General features: G+C 41.3%; 1 long non-coding RNA gene across 1 annotated transcript; it reads right to left on the bottom strand.

Annotated features, from left to right (window-relative positions):
* Positions 1-5,454: 5,454 nt before the first annotated feature.
* Positions 5,455-7,317, bottom strand: LOC307020327. Its single transcript, XR_013802839.1, has 2 exons — positions 6,815-7,317; positions 5,455-5,881 (listed from the first exon to the last, which is right to left on the bottom strand). It is a non-coding gene; the product is annotated as an uncharacterized lncRNA (long non-coding RNA).
* Between the last annotated feature and the right edge of the window lie 472 nt (positions 7,318-7,789).

The raw sequence follows: 7,789 nt of genomic DNA, 5'->3' as shown, positions 1-7,789 counted from the left end.
TGCTTCGTGATTTCTTTGTATTTGTATCGTTACTGTATATCATTAAAAGCAGGATTATTGTTTAACTTGTATTCTGGTGTTTCTTAATCCCTCTCTTCTCCCGAATTCACCCAGCTTGTCAAACGACACGCGGAGACGAGGTTGGTTTGCAACATCCTCAAAATCTCCAACAAGTTTCAAAATAACATACCTTTGGGGACAGGGATGATAGCTCATATATGAGACTTCAAAGGTATTTTGTTTTGAAACTCTACATCAGAATGTCCTGATTTTTTCTGAGTGACTACATGGGGTGTCCTGCTATCACCCTGGACTGAGATGGATCTATGATACTGGACAGTTTTTGTTTTATTCTCATCTAAATACAGGGATGATAGCTCATACAATAGAGATTTCAAAGGTCTTTTATTTTGAAACTCTACATCAGAATGTCCTGATTTTTTCTGAGTGACTAGATGGGATGTCCTGCTATCACCCTGAAGTGAAATGAGTCTTTGATACAAAACAGTTTTTGTTTTATTCTCATCAAAACACAGAGGGATGATTTTTTTTTACTCTACCGTAATGCATAGGATATTCGCGCACCGCAATATCACGTGAGGGCTGGATTGACTAGGTTTTCCCGAGTGGAGGCTGGCTTGACCGCAGGTAGTTTAGCATACTCAGCCCGACTCAGCCTGGTTGTTCCTGGCCCAAGAACCACGATTTTATGGGGCCATTACATCACCAGAAGTCCCAATTTAAGTGGTAATTTCTCTCAAAAAAATGTTTTACTATCAACAGCCCCACCAAAAATATTTTCCACCAGCCGCCACTGCATGCCGGTGCGAAATCACACCTGCCTGTTATAACACCTCAACCCTCACATCAAAGGACAGACATCAAAGGCTAATTAGATTAGACAACAAAGGGATGTGAGGGGATGGGGGCGAGAAAGTCTCACGCACAACTTCAAAGAGACTGCCTTAATCAACACCTAGATTAACATCAGAGGCTTATAACACACCGGTGTGAAATCACACCTGCCTGTTATAACACCTCAACCCTCACATCAAAGGATTAGACAACAAAGGCGCTACAAAGGGGGGCATTTCACACCTACATATGATGACACCTAACCCCTCACATCAAAGGATCTCACAGCTAGGTTTGACATCCAACTCGAACAAAGGGAGGCGGGACTTAGCTCATTAGCATAATTGGGGGCAGGCCCACCTGTCACTTTTTATGCATACTAATGAGACGAAAGGGGTATCATTATTACTACTCACACACACTCACTATCTTCTGCTCAACTTCATCGAAACTGTCTTAATTAACACATAGATTGACATCGAAGGCTAATTCGATTGACAACAGTAGGTAAACTACAATGGGGCATATCAGGGCGGCATGTTATAACACCTCGAACAGTGGTTCTTTATAGATAACACATGGAACAATGGGTCAATATGGGGGTCATTATAGATAACAGCTTGAACAATGGGTCAATATGGGGGTCATTATAGATAACACCTCGAAACAATGGGGTCATTGTGGGGGTCATTAGCAAACAAAGGGGTCATTAGAATAAGTAGTCACAGTCTCAGGCACCTGTCAATTTATAGTAGTAGCAGGTGTGACCTGTCACAGTTCCTGTCACTTTTTATGCATACTAATTTAATTGAAACAGGATTGGTAATACTACTCATTGATGGTCCCCAATGAACAGATTATGGCATTTGTTATGTTTTGAAACCAAGCAAGTTTCACACATTTCAAGTGAGTTAAAAGTGCAATCCTGAAATATGTCATATAGTCCAAAGTGGACTATGGCAAGGAAAAGCACAAAAGCTTAAAGCTTCAAAGCTGTACTGATAAAAGAAATGAGAACATATTGTAAATCAAGGCAAATATTATTTGAACCAGCTCATGGTTTGAAATGGCAAACATTGAAAGGCAAAAGTATTATAAAAACCATGTAGCCTACTACATCATCACCTTGGTCCCATCATATACGCTGGGAAGAGAATATTTACTGTGCTTGAAAACTGGTATCACATCATCATATGAGGTTGACTTTGTGACCTGGAGAACATTTCAGCTGCAACATTAGCTCGTTGATAAGCTTGGGATATGAGATCTTTTTGTAGCCATTCGTGGTGAAGGCATCTGTGCTATTGTATGCATTATTTTTTGACCCAACATTTCTACATGCATGGCAGAGTATGGCACTATTTTCACATGAATATTCTAGCCATTGTCTATTCTTATGCCACGAGCTGCAAAATGACCGCCTTACCCCACTGTACTGGCGGGTACTTGTTATATCAATTATTGACCAAAATAATCGTGATTATGATTTTTGCCATAATCGAGCAGCCCTGGTGTGTGTGTGTGTGTGTGTGTGTGTGTGTGTGTGTGTGTGTGTGTGTGTGTGTGTGTGTGTGTGTGTGTGTGTCAAGAGCTCTGCTGCCTTGGCTACAATCTTTCATTGTTGCTGTTGTATGATTGGTTTTTAACTACGGTATTTAGCGTCTACAGCACCTCCACTTTTAGGGTTGATGTAGTAGACTCAAACGTCGCCCGCAGGTCCCCCGGTGTTGTTGTGGGAGCTGCTGCACTAGCTAACGCTGCACTAGCTAACGCTGCATTAGCAAAACAGACGCTAATTTATTTTGCAAAAGGTGCAGCGGGCTTCAAACACGTTCCCTTCACTGGTTTCAACCAAGTACTAAATTCGATGTTTTACAAACAAATACGGTTGAACTTCCCCATATTTATTTGTAAGTAGATTCGAAATACCTGAGTTTCTGACTGCCGCTAGCTGAAGCATGGTTGCTAGGTTAATAGCTGGGTGTTCTCCGATAAGGGGACGGGGGAAATAAAGTTAGTGATTACTGGTTCCATGTTGATTTATTTCAATACAAATTGTTGGGGGGAAATGAAAGGCTCTTACCGTACTGGTTACTTTGCAGCCCGGACATTTCCCCCAAAACACATTTAGACGCTATCGCAACACAGAAGTACCTGTCAAATCCGATCATTTTTAAGACCTTCTAAATCATATTTAAGACCTCTCTTATTTTTTTGGTCATATTTAAGACCTTTCTAAGGCCTTAAATTCAGATTATCAAATGTAAGACTTTTTAAGACCCCGCGGGAATCCTGCAGACACCTCTGCAGGGGTTGGGTTTTCAGCATGTCAACTCTTTCACCTGTGGGGAAATTGCAAGATTGGCTCCAGATCGCCCTTTTTATTTACTACAGTTCAATTTGGATTGAGACAGGGAAATAAACTAAACCTCACGCGTGGCGTTTCACTGTCAAGGGGAGCGTGTATGTAATAGGCGCTTTCACACCGCGGTACTTTTCCGACAAAGGTTCATGAGAACTTAGTTCATCAGAACTCTTTAGTTCTGATCGTGTTCATCAGAACTCTTTAGTTCTGATGAACTAAGTACAGATCTCGTTCACACCGGAATATGTCCCTGGGGGTGGATTAGGCCAGAGCCCTAGAGAGAAAGAGTTACGACACTCTTTGATGTCGCCGCCAGCCGGTCACGTGGTTTATGTATGCCGGGATAGTTCAAAACGCACTTCCGGGGCAATGCTTCTCTATGGGAAAAACAGCACGAACATGGTCAAAATAGTCATAGATTAAACCAACGCTGTTATTTTTTAAAGATTGCTTTCATATTTAAATGATGTGGTTACACTTTGTATGGATTGGCACTATTTCCAAGTTTCGTTATTTAACGATATGTTGAGGGGAAAGTGTGGTAGCACAAGCAGGCTATGTTGATGTCGCTGCCAGGGCAGTCACGTCCGTAGTATAGTTGCGCTGCGCTGTCATGTTCTTCTATGGGACAGACATGTAACGATCAACTATCTAAAAATAGTTCTGTTAATTAAACGCACAAGGGGTTCTTGAATGAAATATTATAAAAGGTAAACAGAAATAATAAACGGATAATCTGCTCTTCCCACAAAATAGTCCCCACGGAAATGTATTAACTCAAGTCTATATGCACACATAATAAACAAAGACAGGTTTTCTGCGTTATTCAAATGTATTCAAAGTTTTTCGAGACAAACAAAACAAACAAAACCCAACAAAAAGTCCACTCGCGATACATTGAAATTGCCTTTACCGCCTAATCCAGGCCATAGTGTAGTTCATTGATACAAAAAAAAGGCTGTTGCTCCTGCGCCGGTCGGCGGCAAAAACAGAAATGTTTGTAGGCCTTTTTAGGCTATAATCCACAAAAAAGGAAAACACGATGATCGGCATGGCACAAATGAGCTATCTCACAATAGAGGTTTCTCAATACTCAAATTTCCTCTCCTCGACTCCTATCCTCGATACTTAGTCCCACCCACAGGAGATGCGAGCGGAGGACTGAGGAGGGAAACCGAGGAGAGAGGAGGGGAAGCAGCAGGCGTTTAGAGAAATGAGAACTCCTCTCCTTTGAGCGGTAATTTTAAAGAGACGTCCATCGATGATGACAGGAGGCACAGCAGCACTCTGATGGACAGATGTGTTCATGACGACTTATATATATTTACTTTTAATGCATTGACAGTGCGGTATAATGAGACAATAACAGGCTACAGATGCGGACGTATACACACACACATATATTTATATAAATATATACAATTTCAGAATCAAACAAATATGAGAGCACTCTCATAATAACGTAACAAAATCAGAGACTGGATATCCCCCCAACCCCCCCCCCCTCCTCTCTCTCTCTCTCTCTGGTCGCTGAAATGGGGAATAGAAATTACGGGCCAAAAGTTGTATTTACAAGTATTTAAAGTAAGCATAGGATACCAAACCAACTGAGACCCGTCTGTCCGCCGCATCTACGGACTGTACAACACACACACCTACACACTGTACCACACACACCTACACACTGTACCACAAACACCTACAGCTCCTAAAGCATAATCAGGCTACAGCCGTTGTGTATTTTATTATGTGAAGCACTAAATGGTCTTAGAAAGATATCGACTCTTTGTTTGTAGTTATCTACTAAACTAAAGCAAATACAGAGAGTAGGCCTGTTATACTGAGTGATATATATTTTACACACTGCTCTGCTTTCTGCATGGACCTCACAGCTGTTCTCACTGTAAACATCGCGTCGCGATGAAAGCAGTTACTACAATAATATCCAGGGGATGCATGCAGAGCTGTCATTGGCTGAGATAAGTCCGGCCGTGCGTCACGCCTCCACCGTTCCCGGAAATGCATCCGTGGAGTAGCCGTGTAATGTTGTGAATCGAGTGGCCTGTGTTCGTCGTCCATAACATACGCCTGCCCATACCATAACCCCGCCACCACCATAGGCCATTCGATTCACAACATTACCCTAACCCTAACCCTAACCCTAATCCTAACCCTCACACCAGATACTGACTAGTTTTCGGACCCCCCCAGACCCCCCCAATAAAGCAAAAATGCACGTTTCAGAGTGGCCTTTTATTGTTGCCAGCCTAAGGCACACCTGTGCAATAATCATGCTGTCTAATCAGCATCTTGATATGCCACACCTGTGAGGTGGGATGGATTATCTCGGCAAAGGAGAAGTGCTCACTATCACAGATTTTTTCAGATTTGTGAACAATATTTGAGAGAAATGGTTATTTTGTGTATGTAGAAAATGTTTTAGATCTTTGAGTTCACCTCATGAAAAATGGGAGCAAAAACAAAAGTGTTGCGTTTATATTTTTGTTCAGTGTATTTACAAAAAAGGGTTAGGGTAAGCAACTATTTACAAAAAAAAAACATCTGTTTCGGGGCCTGAAGATCGGTCCCAAGGGCAGATGGAAACCATTCCAGACAGGACTGGTGATGGCCACAACAACATTCCTGGAGGTCCAGCATGACCTGTTGAGACAAGGGCACAAATTTGTTCTCACAAGCCGCTTCACTCAAGATTCCCTGGAAAACACATTTTTGTCCATTCGTCTGAGGAACTCTGTCCCAACACCTGTAGAGTTCCAATATGCACTGCACGCTGTCACCTCCGCCAGCAGCAGCAGCAACAGCCATGGCTGACATATGAGGCTGAATAAAAAAGTGCTTATTATTTTTTTTAAAGTGTTTATTTTGTTAAAAATAAACATTTTGGATGCATGAACATGTTTTAGGCTCATCCTTCATTCACTGCTGTAGAGTAGCCTGTTCAGTATGCTATTATTTTTTGAAGACTGAATAATACCTTTGAAGAACAATCATTAAACTAGTGTGTATATTACAATACAAAGGAATCTATCCTTGCATACCATCAAGCATTAAAAAGTAGCGCTAGGCTAGTTGTACAGTACAGATGAGTTAACACGGAACAGTACAAAAAAAAACGAAGTACATTAAACATGTCACATAATGAAATGTTAGTATATATCCCAAAATGCAATGAAATATTAAATGAAATATTTATCACAAACGCCACCTCATTTCTACTAGTGCTAGCAGTTAAGACATATCATACAGAAAAAGCCGACTAAGGATGGCTGACACGGTCAGGTTCAGCAGATAAAAAACAAAAAAAACACATGATCAATCTAAATCCTGCTTGTTAGTTACCCAGCATCATATAAGCTGCTAGCGATTCATTACTGAAATCTTACCTTCAAAGCTGACGAAGTCGCGCTAGCTAACTAGCAGGTAATGCTAGCAAAATTGGTTGTAAAAACCAAGATAAAATATAGATAATTACGCTGTGCATATACAAATGAAGACCAGTATAAGCATCATAAAGGGCCTCTGAGACAATATAGACAGTTGACAATTCAAGAGTTCGATATTTCAGCAACTTACCTCTGGAACTAATCGACGCGCCGTAAGTCGCTTTGGATAAAAGCGTCAGCTAAATGCAATGTAATGTAATGTAATGTAATGTAAGTGAATGAGGTCCAACGCCCAAATGACAATATTTGGAACTATTTCGATGTCCATACCCCGCCAATTTTTACAACGGAGGTCTATGGGAGTGCCGTAACTCTTATCTCTCTATAGAGGTTTCTCAATACTCAAATTTACCCTCCTCGACTCCTCTCCTCGAGACTTGGTGCCGCCCACAGGAGATGCGAGCGGAGGACTGAGGAGGGGAACCGAGGAGAGAGGAGTGGAAGCAGCAGGCGGTTAGAGAAATGAGAACTCCTCTCCTCTGAGCGGTCATTTTAAAGAGACGTCCATTAATGATGACAGGAGGCACAGCAGCACTCTGATGGACAGATGTGTTCATGACGACTTATATATATTTACTTTTAATGCATTGACAGTGCGGTATAATAAGACAATAACAGGCTACAGATGCGGACGTATACACACATACATATTTATATAAATATATACGATTTCAGAATCAAACAAGTATGAGAGCACTCTCATAATAACGTAACAAAATCAGAGACTGGATATCCCCCCAACCCCCCTCTCTCTCTCTCTGGTTGCTCAAATGGGGAATTGAAATTACGGGCCAAAAGTTGTACAAGTATTAAAAGTAAGCATAGGACACCAAACCAACTGAGACCCGTCTGTCCGCCGCATCTACGCACTGTACAACACACACATACACACTGTACCACAAACACACCTACACACACCTACTGCTCCTAAAGCATAATCAGGCTACAGCCGTTGTGTATTTCATTATGTGAAGCACTAAATGGTCTTAGAAAAATATTGACTCTTTGTTTGTAGATATCTACTAAACTACAGCATACAAATACAGAAAGTAATGTAGGACTGTTATACTGAGTGATATATATTTTACACACTGCTTTGCTTTCT

Source organism: Notothenia rossii (genome assembly GCF_949606895.1).
Source record: "Notothenia rossii genome assembly, chromosome: 1".
Classification (NCBI taxonomy): Eukaryota; Metazoa; Chordata; class Actinopteri; order Perciformes; family Nototheniidae; genus Notothenia; species Notothenia rossii.
The sequence above is the reverse complement of the archived record's forward strand: the minus strand, read 5'-3'. Positions and strand labels throughout refer to the sequence as shown.